The sequence below is a fragment of the Lynx canadensis genome, chromosome A2 (genome assembly GCF_007474595.2).
Source record: "Lynx canadensis isolate LIC74 chromosome A2, mLynCan4.pri.v2, whole genome shotgun sequence".
Lineage (NCBI taxonomy): Eukaryota > Metazoa > Chordata > Mammalia > Carnivora > Felidae > Lynx > Lynx canadensis.
In genome coordinates, this window is record NC_044304.2 from 11,172,927 (window position 1) to 11,188,911 (window position 15,985).

Genomic DNA, 15,985 nt, shown 5'->3' on the forward strand with positions numbered 1-15,985 from the left:
CTTGCAAGTCTTGAGAACAAATACCACTGAACTACTCCAGCAGAAGGAAGAAAGGTCTTTCTCCTCCCCCAGCAACAGGCCGACCAAGGAGAGACTGTGACTCCACAGCCATGAAAAAGCCACTATACTTTGAACTCCCAGTTTACTCCAATGGACTTTTGGTTTATAGCAGCTCCTCCCAACCCTCCCTTTTCCTCTCTAAAGAACTTTCCTTGCCCATGTGCCTCAGACTTGCCTGTAGATTGTGGTGGCCTAGGTATCATGAATTGTAATTTTCTGGTCTTCCTGAATAAGCCCATTTTTGCTGATAAATAACTGACAGTTTTATTTTATTTTTTTAAGTGTATTCATTTATTTTGAGAGAGAGAGAGTGAGCCAGCAGGGGAGAGGCAGAGAGGGAGGGGAAGGAAGAGAATCCCAAGCAGGTTCCACACTGTCAGCGTGGAGCCCGAAGTAGGGCTTGAACTCATGAAATGTGAGATCATAAACAGCCGAAATCAAGAGTCAGATGCTTAGTCGACTGAGGCACCTGGGGCCCCCAACTGACAGTTTTATTTTTAAGGTTAATGCCTTCAATAGGTGAGTGCTTAAACTGTGATCCACCCATACCATGGAACACAACTCAGCAATAGAAGGCAAGCTACTGAAACACACAACGACTTAGATGAATCTCAAAATAATTATGCTCAGAGAACAGCTGTGTGGTTGCCAGAAGTTGGGGTGGGAGGAGGGAATGGGGGTAAAAGTGGTCAAAAGGTACAAATACCTAGTTAAAAGATAAATAAATCCTGGGGATGGAGACCACAGTTACCAGTATTATATCATAGATCTGAAAGTTGCTAAGAGAATGGGTTTTAAAAGTTCTCATCATGGGACGCCTGGTGGCTCAGTCGGTTAAGCGTCCGACCTCAGCTCAGGTCACCATCTCGCGGTCTGTGAGTCTGAGCCCCACGTCGGGCTCTGTGCTGACAGCTCAGGGTCTGGAGCCTGCCTCAGATTCTGTGTCTCTCTCTCTCTCTCTCTCTCTCTCTCTCTCTCTCTGACCCTCCCCTGCTCATGCTCTGTCTCTATCTCTCTCTCTTTCTCAAGAATAAATAAACATTAAAATTTTTAATAAATAAATAAATAAATGTTCTCATCACAAGGAAAAAAATTGTAATTCTGTGAGGTGATGGATATTAACTTACTGTGGTCGTCATTTTGCAATATATAGGTATATCAAATCATTAGTCGTGGACCTTAAAGTACAATGGTATATGTCAATTTTACCTCAAAAACAAACAGGCTGGGGGAGAGTATTCTCTATCCACAAGCTAAACACCCATACAAAGTTATGCTGAGTGAAGGAAGTCAGTCTCAAAAGGTTACATACTATATGATTCCATTGATACAATATTCTGTAAGTGACAAAACCAGAGGACAGATGAGTGGATTCTGGGGACTAGGGGAGGATGTGACTATAAAGAGGGTCACACAAGGGAGTTTTCTGGGATGATGTTCTGTACCTGGATGATGACGGCAGTGGCATGTGTTAAAATTTATTGACTTGTACACTAAAAAAAAAAAATCTATTTTAATATATCATACTTTTAAGTTACACATATAATTGCATACACATGCGTGTATAGAGAGAGATATACACACACAATGTAAACAGTTTTTTTAAGATACATTAGCAGGGGCACCTAGGAGGTTCAGTTGGTTAAGTGTCTGACTTTTTTTTTTAATTTTTTAAATTGGTTTTAATTTGTTTTAATTTTTTTAATTTACATCTGAATTAGTTAGCATGTAGTGCAACAATGATTTCAGGAGTAGATTCTTTAATGCCTCTTACCCAGTTAGCCCATCCCCCATCCCACAACCCCTCCAGTAACCCTCTGTTTGTTCTCCATATTTATGAGTCTCTCATGTTTCATCCCTCTCCCTGTTTTTATATTATTTTTGCTTCCCTTCCCTTGTGTTCATCTGTTCTGTGTCTTAAAGTCCTCATATGAGTGAAGTCATGATATTTGTCTTTGTCTGACTGACTAATTTCACTTAGCATAATACCCCCCAGTTCCATCCACGTAGTTGCAAATGGCAAGATTTCATTCTTTTGATTGCAGAGTAATACTCCCTTGTATATAAATACCACATCTTCTTTATCCATTCACCCATCCACGGACATTTGGGCTCTTTCCATACTTTGGCTATTGTCAGTAGCACTGCTATAAACATTGGGGTGCATGTGCCCCTTTGAAAAGCACACCTGTATCCCGTGGATAAATGCCTAGTAGTGCAATTGCTGGGTCGTAGGATAGTTCTATTTTTAGTTTTTTGAGGAACCACCATACTGTTTTCCAGAGTGGCCGCACCAGCTTGCCTTCCCAAAGTGTCTGACTCTTGATTTCAGCTCAGGTCGTGATTCCAGGGTCATGGGATCCAGCCCCACATCCGGAGCCTGCTTGGGATTCTCTCTCTCTCTCTCTCTCTCTCTCTCTCTCTCTCTCTCTCTCTCTCCCTCTGCCCCTCTCTCTGGTTTGTGCATGCTCGCTCTCTCTCTAAAATTAAAAAAAAAATTTTTTTTAAGATACACTAGCAGAAATAAGACTAAGAAAAACAAATACCATCTGATTTCACTTATATGTGAAATCTACAAAAAAGAAGGAGAAGGAGGAGAAATAGACAAAAAGCAGAATCCGCCATATAAATAAACTGAGAGTTGCTAGAGGGAAGGGGGATAGGAGGATGGACAAAATGGGTGGAGGGGAGTGGGGGACACAGGCTTCCAGTTATGGAATGTGTTAACCACGAGAATAAAAGGTACAGCGTAGGGAACACAGTCAATGATATTGTAACAGTGTCATGTGATGATAGCAGCTACCCTGACTACCCTGACGTGAGGACAGCATAAGGTATGGAGATGTGGACACTAGACTGAACACTAACATAATACTGCGTGTCAACCATCCTCAATTCTTTAAAAAATTAACCAAAGATCCACTAGCATCAAGAAATTTACCAATTTGTTGAAGTAACCGGTAGCCTTGAAAGAGAATTAGGAGAAGGAATAGGTTCCTACCTGTGCAGCGCAAAGTTTTCTTGAACACCACATGCAGGAAATATTACTGTTAGACGCTTCACATTTGGGGAAGCAGTGACCTTGCCAGGCCTTCATATTCTCATCAAGCCTCATTTATGAGTTCCAGAGACAACATAGGGTCTGAAAATGGCAAAGAGAGATCATCAGTTCAATTGCTGCATGTAATGACCTCCAAGAGAAGGAGAAGGGAAGGGACCCTCCCATGTCTCCAAGAGTGGTTCGCAGGTAAACGGGTCCAGATCTCCAGATCCTGGTTCAGTGGCCAGTGTTTCTAAATGCTCATACATAAAATGAACAAATCAGGAGACTATAGATGCTGGCGAGGATGTGGAGAAACGGGAACCCTCTTGCACTGTTGGTGGGAATGCAAACTGGTGCAGCCACTCTGGAAAACAGTGTGGAGGTTCCTCAAAAAATTAAAAATAGACCTACCCTATGACCCAGCAATAGCACTGCTAGGAATTTACCCAAGGGATACAGGGGTGCTGATGCATAGGGGCACTTGTACCCCAGTGTTTATAGCAGCACTTTCAACAAGAGCCAAATGATGGAAAGAGCCTAAATGTCCATCAACTGATGAATGGATAAAGAAATTGTGGTTTATATGCATAATGGAATACTACTTGGCAATCAGAAAGAATGAATTATGGCCTTTTGTAGCAACATGGATGGAACTGGAGAGTGTTATGCTAAGTGAAATAAGTCATACAGAGAAAGACAGATACCATATGTTTTCACTCTTATGTGGATCCTGAGAAACTTAACAGAAGACCATGGGGGGAGGGGAAGAGAAAAAAAAAAGTTAGAGAGGAAGGGAACCAAATCATAAGAGACTCTAAAAAACTGACAATAAACTGAGGGTTGATGGGAAGGTGGGAGGCGGTGATGGGCATTGAGGAGGGCATCTGTTGGGATGACCACTGGGTGTTGTATGGAAACCAATTTGCCAATAAATTTCTTATAAATAAATAAATAAATAAATAAATAAATAAATAAATAAAATGCTCACACCGCCTTTGAGAAGGAGCTCGAGGTACCCAGAGCTCCTTCCAAATCGCTGTAAGCCCTTCCTTGCTTCCACCTGCTTGAGCCAATGGCACCCCCTGGGGCCTCCAGCCATTCCCAGGAGGTACAAGTCATACCCGGCTCCGAGCCCCCTCTAAATGCCTAAAAATGAGGGGCGGACCCACATCTCCACCCACCCAAGCAGAGAAATGAAAGCCGGTCAGTCCTCAAGGCTGGAAAAATAAAGTCCACAGAAACCACAAAAATAGGCATACGTCCAAGGTATCGCAGATTTAGTTCCAGACCACCACGATAAAGCAAGTCAAAGGAATGTTCTCGTTTCCCAGGGTGTATCAAAGTTGTGCTTACACTATAGTGTAGTCTGTTACGTGCGCAATAGCATCGTGTCTGAAATAACAAATGCACATACCTTAGTTGAAAAAGACTTTATCCCTGGGCACCTGGGTGGCTCAATCAGTTAAGCATCCAACTCTTGATTTCGGCCCAGATCGTGACCTCAGTCATGAGACTGAGCCCCACGCTGGCCCTGCACAACCAGGCGTGAAGCCTGCTTGAGATTCTCTCTCCCTCCCTCTCTTTCTCCTCTCTCTTTCTAATATATATATATATATATATATATATATATATATATAAAATATTATATATATAAATAATATATATAATATATATATATATATAATATTGCTAAAAAATGCTAACCGTCATCTGAGCCTTCTGCGAGTCGTAATCTTTTTGCTGGTGGAGGGTCCTGCCTCCACGTGACGGCTGCTGACTGATCGGGGTGGTGGTCGCTCACGGCTGGGGTGGCTGTGGCAATGTCTTAAATAAGACAGTAGTAAAGTTTGCTGCATCGAAGGAGCCCTCCTTTCACGAGCGACTTCTCTGCAGCATGCGGTGCTGTTTGGTGGCATTTCACCCACGGTGGGACTTCTCTTGGAATCGGAGTCCGTCCCCTCAAATCCCGCTGCCGCCGCCCCCTCCACTCTGCCTCTGTGACGTTCTGAACCCTGTGTCGTCGTTCCAACAGTCTTCAACGGCATCTTCACCAGGAGCAGATTGCAGCTCAAGAAGCCTTCTTTCCTCGTCCGTTAGAAGCAACTCCTCTTCCGTTCAAGTTTTGTCACGAGATCGGAGCACTGCAGGCCTATTGTCTTCAGGCTCCACTTCGGATTCTAGTTCTCTTGCTCTTCCCACCACACCTGCAGTCACTGCCTCCACTGAAGTCTTGAACCCTCAAAGTCATCCGTGAGGGCTGGGATCCACTTCTTCTGAACTCCTGGTCACGTTGATATTTTGACCTCTTCCCATGAATCACAGATATCCTTAATGGCATCTAGAATGGTGAATCCTTTCCAGAAGGTTTCCAATTAACTTTGCCCAGATCCATCAGAGAAATCACTATGTAGCTAGCTATAGCTTTACAACATGTATTTCTTAAAGAATAACCTTAAAAGCCAAAATTACTCCTTAATCCATAGACTGCAGAATGGATACTGTGATTACAGGCCTGAAAACAACATTAAACTTACTTTACATCTCCATCAGTGCTCTTGGGTGACCATGCACATTGTCAACGTGCAGTCATATTTTGAAAAGAATTTCTTGCTTGCTTGCCTTCTTGCTTTCTTGCTTTCTCTCTCTCTCTCTCTAGCAGTAGATCTCAACAGTAGATTTAAAATATTTAATAAACCATGCTGTAAACAGATAAGCTATCATCTGGGCTTTATCGTTCCACATATAGAGCATAGACAGTCAATTTAGCCTACTTCTTAAGGGCCCTAGGACTTTTGCAATGGCAAATAAGCATTGACTTCAGCTGCATTAGCCCCTAATGAGAGAGTCATCCTGTCCTCTGAAGCTTCGAGGGCAGCCATTGACCTCTCCTCTCTAGCTCTGAAAGTCCTGGATGGCATCCTCTTCCAATCAGAAGACTGGTCTCCACGGACAACCTGCTGTTTAGACTGCAACCACCTTCGTGAATGATCTCGGCTAGATCTTCTGGATCACTTGCTGCAGCTTCTGCGTCTGCACCTGCTGCTTCGCCTTGCGCTGCCGCGTCAGGGGCGGTGGCGTCTTTCCCGGAACCTCGTGACCCGACGTGTGTCTGCTGGCCTCCAACGTGAGAGCTTCCTCACCTCTCTCGGCCTCTGTAGAATTACAGGGTTAGGGCCTTGCTCCGGACGAGGCTTCGGCTTAAGGGAACGTCGTGGTGGCTTGACCTTCTGTCTAGACCTCAAACTTTCTCCACATCAGCAGTAACACAGTTTTGCTTTCTTATCACTCGTGTTTGTTCACCGAAGGAGCACTTTTGTTTTAATGTTTATTTATTTTTGAGAGAGAGACACACACACAGAGTGCGAGCAGGGGAAGGGCAGGGAGAGAAGGAGACCCAGAATCCGAATCAGGCTCCAGGCTCTGAGCTGTCAGCACAGAGCCCAATGCGGGGCTCCAACCCATGAACCGTGAGATCATGACCTGAGCTGAAGTCAGATGCTTAACTGACTGAGCCACCCAGGCACCCCACACCCCACATTTCTTTCAGATTATTTGTAATCTCTCGGTTTCCCAGGGTCCTCCCAGTGGTCAAAGCTGCTAAGGGCACATACCACTTGGGACTGAATCCCAGGTGGCTCTTCAGTAGCCATGGGATATGGGGCCAATCTTTTTAAACTCTTGGACCCTTCATGTTACTCATCAGTATAATGGAAATAATAATCTTGCTTCATGGGAGGATACAATTAATGTGTTGCTACCTGTCTACCAGAATTTATTCTCAGTTTCCTCCTTTAAAAATCGAACTCCTGGGGTGCCTGGGTGGCTCAGTCAGTTAAGCGTCCGACTTCGGCTCAGGTCATGATCTCGCGGTTCATGGGTTCAAGACCTGCGTCGGGCTCTGTGCTGACAGCTCAGAGCCTGGAGCCTGCTTCAGATTCTGTGTCTCCCTCTCCCTCTGCCCCTCCCCTGCTCACGCTCCATCTCTCTCTGTCTCTCAATAATAAATAAATGTGAAAAAAAAATTTTTTTTAAATCGAACTCCTAAAGGGCGCCTGGCTGGCTCGGTCAGTAGAGCGTGTGACTCTTGATCTAGGGGTCATGAATTCAAGCCCTATGTTAGGTGTAGAGCTTACTTAAAAAAAAAAAAAAAAGTTCAGGGTGCCTGTGTGGCTCAGTTGGTTAAGCATCCAACTTCAGTTCAGGTCATGATCTTGCGGTTTGTGAGTTCGAGCCCCACATCGGGCCCTGTGCTGATGGCTCAGAGCCTGGATCCTGCTTCGGATTCTGTGTCTCCCTCTCTCTCTGCCCCTCCCCTGCTCACACTCTGTCTCTTTCTCTCAAAAATAAATAAACATTGGGGGAAAAATTAAAAAAAAAAAAAAAGAACTCCCAGGATGTGGCCCAGCACATGGCAATCCACCTAAAAACCCTGTATTCCAGATGCTGCAGTGTGGGTCATAGTTCCGGCCAAGAGAACGTGAAGAGATGTGATGATGACTACATCCACACTGTGCCCTTAAAAGGAAAGGGCAGGGGCACCTGGGTGGCTCAGTCGGTTAAGCGTCCGACTTCAGCTCAGGTCACGATCTCACGGTCCGTGAGTTCGAGCCCCGCGTCGGGCTCTGGGCTGATGGCTCAGAGACTGGAGCCTGCTTCCGATTCTGTGTCTCCCTCTCTCTCTGACCCTCCCCCGTTCATGCTCTGTCTCTCTCTGTCTCAAAAATAAATAAAACGTTAAAAAAAATTAAAAAATAAAAGGAAAGGGCATGTGCTCCTTAGAGCCTAACACCCCTTTCTGTAGCCTGGGATGTAGACACAATCGTCGGAGGTAAAGACGTTACTTTGGACCCAGGGACCGAAGACACGGCTTATAAGGAAAACAGAGTCACTTTACCAGCCCCAAACCGACTGCCACCTCTAGACGGCTACATGAGCAAGACGTAACTTCTGTCGGGTTTCAGTTGCTGCATTTTTGGGGTCTCTCTGCTACAGTAGTTGACACTGAGCAATAACTAACGTAAATGTTAATGCCAGAAATGGGGTTCTGCCGTAATAAAAACCCAAACTCTGAGGCATTACCTTAGCCATCAGGTAACAGATCATGAGGACACAGACGCACGGTGGGATGTTGGTGACCTGTGTTATGTTAGAGCAAACCATCTGGGAAAACTGTGACGTCTTGCATGACAGACAGCCTGGCAAATAGCCAGACTATTTGTGTGTGTTTCCTACTTCCTGCCACTGTTAATAGAAACAGAGATGTGCTGGGGTAAGCCAGGATGGAAGGGACTCTAATAACATTAAGGCAGTCTCTCTCCATGCAGGTTATGATTTAAATTGACTGAGTCTGGTAATTTGGGGCCTCCCCAGGAAGCAGTGATACCAGGTGGCTCTGAGGAGACAGTTCCAGCAAGATGATGGCCCTTGCTCAACAGCCTGAAGAAAATGCCAAGGCCCAAGGCAAGAGGGCAGCATTTGGGTTTAAGAACGCTATCAGATGGGGGCGCCTGGCTGGCTCGGTCAGTTAAGCGTCCAACTCTTGATTTCGGCTCAAGTCATGATCTCCCCATTCATGAGTTCGAGGCCCAAATCGGGCTCCGTGCTAACAGCTCAGAGCCTGGAGCCTGCTTCAGATTCTGTGTCTCCCTCTCCCTCTGTTCCTCCCCTGCTCACGCTCTATCTCTCTCTCAAAAATAAACATTAAAAAAAAAAAAAAAGGTTAAGGCAGTCAATTTTATGTCCAGTGTATTTCACAACAATAAAAGAAATGCGGGGGGAAAAACTGTGTCCAGGGAAATCTTTGGCTGTACTTGCTTGTACTTGGAGCTGCCTGGACACACGAAGCTGGGGCGCCAGCTAAATATTTTAGAGAAACTGTAAGATAAAAGACTGTTGACTGGCTTATAAAACAATGCCCCAAGGTTGTACCCTAAGGTCCCCCAAACCATAGCTGCAGGGAATGAAATGAGAAAGCTCGAGAAGTGGTGATGAGGGCCAGAGGTCAGTGAGGAGCCTCACACAGGGCGGAGCCCAGGACTAGGGAAGACAAGGGACCGAGAACTGGCAAGTGGAGGAGTCTCACAAGCCCCGCCTAACAAGAATGCTAAGTTGCTAATTTCAATGAGGTCTGTGTGTCTCCCGTGCTTCTGCTGAAGCTTTGTCGTCGTCATTGTCTTCGTCTTCGTTGTTCACTGTGGTTGCAACATTTATCCCACATCTAAATTGGGTTTTTCTTAAGTTCCTAGGTCGCCGGAACACGAGAAGCCACTACAGGGCTTGAAAGACCCCTCCTATTTCAAACACTGTGCAGTGAACAGAGGAGTCATGTGGGGCTGCATCCCCGGACAGGGGTGCTGCGTGTATGAGAAAGAGGGGTGCGTGGGTATCATACTGTGCTGAATACAGTGGTACCAGTCTTTCTGGTTCTGCCTGTCTAGGGAGGTGCCTTCAGATGGTTCAGTATCAGGATATTCGCAAGGCAAACAAACCCTCCTCTCGCTAATGCTGACTGTGTAACTTTGCACTCTGTTCGTCAGTTTCAGCCTTGGTAAAATACACATAACACAAAATTTGCCATCTTCACATGTAACCCACTTACACGTTTGCGGGTCCGGTTCAGTGGTGTGAAGTACGTTCACGTGGTTGTGCGACCATCCCCGCTGTCCCTCTGTCCCTGCGTGGCCGGCTGGTTTCATTTAGCATCATGTCCGCGTGTCCTCAAGGTCCGTCCTTGTTGCAGCCTGTGTGAGAATGTCCTTCCCTTTTAAGGCTGAATGATGATAATATTCTATGGACACACCACATGTTGCTCATCCATGTATCTATCGGTGGACAGTTGCGTCCAACTTTTGGCCATTGTGGAAAACGCTGCAGTGAACGTGGGTATTCACATATGTCTCTGAAACCCTGCTTTGAGTCTTTTAGATAAATACCCAGAAGTAGAATCACTAGAAAATCCTACTTTCAATTTTCTGAGGAACCGCCACACTGTTTTCCACGGTGGCTGCACCATCTCGCATCTGCACCAACAGGGCATAAGGATTCCAATCTCTCCACATCCTGGCCAACGCTTGCCATTTTCAGGGGGATGGTGGGGGGGGGGGTTGTCCTAACCATCCTAATAGATGCGATCATATAACTTTTAACTCATCATTTTGTCTAGACTCATTCTTTCTTGGACTTTTGCAGTTTTTCCCTCAGCAAAGAGAGAGGATGAAAGTCCTATCCTGCCACAAACACACACATCAAATTCCATTTTCCCAAAAAGGGGGATTAAGGCAGCCCAGTAACACTAAAGGAAATCTACAATCCATGATTCCCAACACGGTGTTCGTGTATTATGGTAACTAATTGGTTTCTAGAACAATCCCCGAGGGTCCCCCAAAATTCTACTAGCAGGAAGTGAGCTGAGAAAAGCTTCAGGAGTGGCCATGGGAGACACAAATCAGCAAGGAGACTCTCATAGGTAAAAACTAGATTTGGAAAGAAACTGGGCCATCTTTAGTCCCTTTAACTTTCCAAATCCTGACCCTCAGTCCTATGCCCCTTGGTAGTGGCAGTGGGTGTGGTGGGAGGTATCACAATTCTTCAAGCAACTGTTTATACAAAAGACTTATCTGATACTATGGAAGTCGCCCAAGTGCCCATCAATAGATGAATGGATAAAGAAGTGATGTATAAATATACACTGGAATATTACTCAGCCATCAAAAGGAATGAAATATTGCCATTTGCAACAATGTGGAAGGAACTGGAGGGTATTATGCTAAGCGAAATGAGTCAGTCAGAGGAAGACACATATCCTGTGATCTCACTCATATGTGGAATTTAAGAAAGAAAACAAAGAAGCAAAAGGAGAAAAATGAGAGAGAGAGACAAATCGAGAAACAGACTCTTAACCACAGAGAGCACACTGATGGTTACCACAGGGGAGGTGGGGGGTGTGGGTGAAACAGGTGATAGGATTAGGGAACGCACCTGTCGCGATGAGCACTGGGCGATGTATGGAAGTGTCCAATCACTATATTGTACACCTGAAACTAATAGTACATTGTATACTAACTAACTGGAATTTAAGTAAGAACTTTTTTTTTTTAATTTTTTTTTCAATGTTTATTTATTTTTGGGACAGAGAGAGACAGAGCATGAACGGGGGAGGGGCAGAGAGAGAGGGAGACACAGAATCGGAAACAGGCTCCAGGCTCTGAGCCATCAGCCCAGAGCCTGACGTGGGGCTCGGACTCACGGAACGCGAGATCGTGACCTGGCTGAAGTCGGACGCTTAACCGACTGCGCCACCCAGGCGCCCCTAGAGAACTTTTTTAAACATGTTAACGTTTATTTACGTATTTTGGGAGAGACAGAGACAGCACAAGTCGGGGGGAAGGGCAGAGACAGAGAGAGAATCCCAAGCAGTCCCCACACTGCCAGCCTAGAACCCGATGTGGGACTTGAATTCACCAACCATGATCATGACCTGAACCGAAGCCAACAGGTGGATGCTGAATTGACCGAGCCACCCTTAAAAGAAACATTTTAAGAAATCTTATCTGATAAAGGACTGTCATCCAAAACATACAAAGAAAGCAGAAAACTCAATAAGAAAAAAAATTAATGGTTAAAATGACAAAATTTTGGTTACTTCAATTTTACCACCATAATTTTTTTTTTTAATTCTCCCTACTTTCCCTCCCATCATACAACACGGACAGAACAGGTCCAATGGGAAGAGAGCTAGACAATCGTGGACACAACTGCATCTCAGGCTTCGATCCTGACGGGAAAAACAACCAAGGGTAGGCAGCCTGGGGCTGGTTCAAGGCCCAGAACCAGGAGCAGAAAACCGGAGCCCCCACGTGGGTCCCGCGATCACCGAGGACCGCAGGAGGTGGCAGATGGCCACACAGCGGTCCTAACCCAGCAGGGCGAGGAGGAAGCAGCCCTCGCCCCTAAAAGATGGGAGAAGGCTCTGAGCGAGACCAAAGGAAGCGATGCCTGAGCCCCTGCCCAGCCCGCCTCGCAGCCAACACTCGCTGGGCAGGATTCGCGGCGCCACCTGCTGGTGACCTTGCTGCACTGCAGACGGCGCTGCATGCCCGCCAAGTCCAGAACAAAAGGAAGGCCTTTCCCTGGACTCCACGGTGGGTCTCAGCCCCTGTCAACTGCCTCACTGGATAGGCGATTTCATTCAAGGTTGTGGGAGGGCCCCCGGCTTCCAGGTGGGGAGACTGCGCGTCAGGAGGGGTACACGTCCATGAAAAAGCTACAGAGGGCGATGTGGATGGGCGGTCTACTTGAAAACCCCGCGGCTGCGCGCCAGGCTCCTCCGCAGAGCCACCCGCACCTCTTTGTTGCGCAGGGTGTCCACCACGGGGTTCAGGAGCGGCGTCACCACCGTGTAGAGCACAGCCACCAGGCGGTCCTGGTCGGGCTTTCCTCCGGACTCGGGCCGCGGGTAGATGATGGAGGCGCGGCCAAAATGCACAATGACCACGGCGAGGTGAGGGTGGAGAAGGCCTTGCACCGGCCGGCTGCCGAGGGGATGCTCGCGACGGCGGCCGCGATGAAGGTGTAGGACAGCAGGATGAGGAGGAAGGAGACCAGCACCACGAGGATGCTCAGGAAGAAGATGGCCGGTCCCCTGCCGCCGCTGTCGGGGCAGCTGAGCTTCAGGACCGGGGCGATGTCATAGAAGTGCTCCACGCAGCCGCTGCGGCAGAAGGACGAGGAGAAGATCATGCTGGTCTCAATCAAGGCCACGGAGAACCCGGAGCAGAAAACCAGGCCTCCCAGGCAGAGGCAAACCGTGGGTCTCGTGATCACCGAGGGCCGCAGCAGTTGGCAGATGGCGACCTAGCGGTCATAACCCATCAGGGTGAGGAGGGAGCAGTGGCTGCATCCCAGGCCCAGGAAGAAGCACATCTGGGCCCAGCAGCCAGGGATGGAGATGGCCTGGCTCTCCAGGAGCTGATGAGCCAGCACGTCGGGGATGGTGATGAGCGCATAGCAGGAGACGGGGACAGCACTGCCAGGAAGCGGTACATGGGAGTGTGAAGGGCCTGATCCGCAGGGATGATGGTGATGATGGTGACGTTGCCCCCGGGGGTCACCAGGTATGTGACAAAGAACAGCGCAAAGAGGGTAGTTCTCAGGTCGGGGAGGTGGGAGAAACCCACCAGCACAAACTGGTCACCAGCTGAAAGGGTGGGCCTAGGCCAGCGGACTCCATCTTGTTCTGTGTCCTTCACCTTGACCACGCCTCCTCCCCTTGAGTAACCTCCCCCTCACCTGCCTAACAGGACTCGGACCCTTCCCCAGCCAATCGGCTGAGGCCACAGCCATTACCTCACCAACTGCCCCTAGGCCCCAATAAAACCTTTGTGCTTTTGAAACTTGCTCTCTCCCGGGTATCTCCCCGCTGCGTCAGTGCAGGTAGGGGATTGAGCTCGAGCTAGCTCGAATAAAGGCTCTTTTCCTTTTACATCGGACTCAGCTCCCTGGCGGTCTTTGGGGATCACGAATTCTGGGCATAACACAGCCAGGTGGCATTTTCCTCCTGCTTCTCGGGAGCCTGAGAGGAGAGGACAAGAGAAAATAGAATGGGACGATTTGGTAAGGACCTGCCATGCATCCAGGGCTGCGGGGTAGGAAATTATCCCTGTTTCACACAAAAGGAAAGAGGCTCAGATATTACGAAATATCACCCAGCTAGCAAATGTCGCTTCAGTAGACAAGAAAACCACACACGTGGAGACAACCCAACTGTCAGCCAATGGATGAACGCGTAAAGATGTGGTATAGGGGTGCCCGGCAGGCTCAGTGGGTAGGTCATGAGACTCTTGATCTTGGGGGCGGGCGGTGAGTTCCAGCCCCACGTTTGGTGTAGAGATTACCCTAGAAGAAGAAAAAGAAGGAGGAGGAGGAGAAGGAGAAGAAGGAGGAGGAGGGGGAGGGGGAGAGGGAGAAGAAGAAGAAGGGGGAGGGGAGGGGAAGGAGGAGAAGGAGAAAAAGAAGGAGGAGGAGGAGGAAGGAGGGGGGAGATGGGAGGAGGAAGAAGAAAAAGAAGAGGAGAAGGCTGAGGGGTAGAGGGAGGAGGGAGAAGAAGGGGAGGAGGAGGGGAGAAGGGGCAGGAGGGGGGAGGAGGGGGAGGAGAAGTGGTATATACACACAATGGAGTATTAGCCATGGAAAGAAGGCAATCCTGCCATTGGGACAACATGCATGGACCTTGAGGACATTATGCTGAGATGAGTCAGAGAAAGACAAATACAGTGTGATATCACTCATAGCACGATTCTGTAACAGCCTAGCTCTTAAAAAAACAGTAAAATAGTCACTGCTTAAGAGTCTCTACCAAGAGGGGGACGCCTGGCTGGCTCAGTCAATGCAGCATGCGACTCTTGATCTCAGGGTCACGAGTTCAAGGCCCATGTTGGGCATGGAGCCCACTTAAAATAAAAACATGGGACATCTGGGTGGCTCAGATGGTTAAGTGTCCGACTTCGGCTCAGGTCATGATCTCACGGTTTGTGAGTTTGAGCCCCGCGTTGGGCTCTGTGCTGACAGCTCAGAGCCTGGAGCCTGCTTTGGATTCTGTGTCTCCTTCTCTCTCTGCCCCTCCCTGGCTCTCTCTCTCTCTCTCTCTCTCTTTCTCTGTGTGTGTGTCTCTCTCTCAAATACAAGTAAACATTTTCAAAAAATTAAAAAAAAAAAAAAACCATCATGCTGAGTGATAGAAGCCAGACACGAAAGCCACATATTTTCTGAGCCCGTTGACATGAGATGTCCAACATCGCTGACTCCACATAGACTGGTAGCAGGGAAGTGGCTGCCGAGGGCACGGGGAGGAGGGGACACGCAGGAACCACCCGAGGGGACGGGATCTCCTCTCTGGGTGATAAAAATGCCCTGGAAAGAGACAGCGGTGATGGCTGCACAGCTCTGTGACTATGCTAAGTGTCACTGAGTTGTACACTTTTTTTTTATTATTTTTTTAACGTTTATTTTTGAGATAGAGAGAGACAGAGCATGAATGGGGGAGGGTCAGAGAGAGGGAGGCACAGAATCCGAAACAGGCTCCAGGCTCTGAGCTGTCAGCACAGAGCCTGACGCAGGGCTCGAACTCACGGACCGCGAGATCATGACCTGAGCCGAAGTCGGCCGCCCAACCGACTGAGCCACCCAGGCGCCCCTGAGTTGTACACTTTAAAATGGCTCATTTTATGTTATGTGGATTTGACCCCAACTTTGAGAGAGACAGCATTTCCTTTAAAGCATCAGATCGGCAAAGATTGGAGAGGAGAGCGAACGGTGTGTGGCAGCCAGCGTCAGCAGCGCCCGGTCCCCACCCCACCTCCACCTGGCCGCTTGGAGGGACACAGCCCATCTGTAGACACCACAAGTCCTACCTGGGCTCTACAATTCCACCTGTACACTCTCCTGGTGAAGAAATGGTCCAACTCACATGTATAAACATGTTCGTGGCAGCATGATTGAAAGAAAGAAAGAAAGAAAGAGAAAGGAAAGGGCTTCTGGAACACCCAGTCCCTCCAGAATGGAATGTTCCCCTTCCTTTATTTTCAGATCTTGCCTCTAGGGCTGGGGATGGGCCAGGGTGGCTTCACCATGGTGGCAAAGGTCCCACATTGTCATTTGAAAGAAATTTAAATTTTTTTTTAATGTTTATTTACTTTTGAGGGAGAGAGAGAGAGACAGAGCGCGAGCAGGGGAGGGGCAGAGAGAGGGGAGGGGACATAGAATCTGAAACAGGTTCCAGGCTCCAAGCTGTCAGCACAGAGCCCGACGCGGGGCTTGAACCCACGAACCGTGAGATCTGAGATCATGACCCGAGCTGAAGTCGGACCCTCAACCGACTGAGCCACC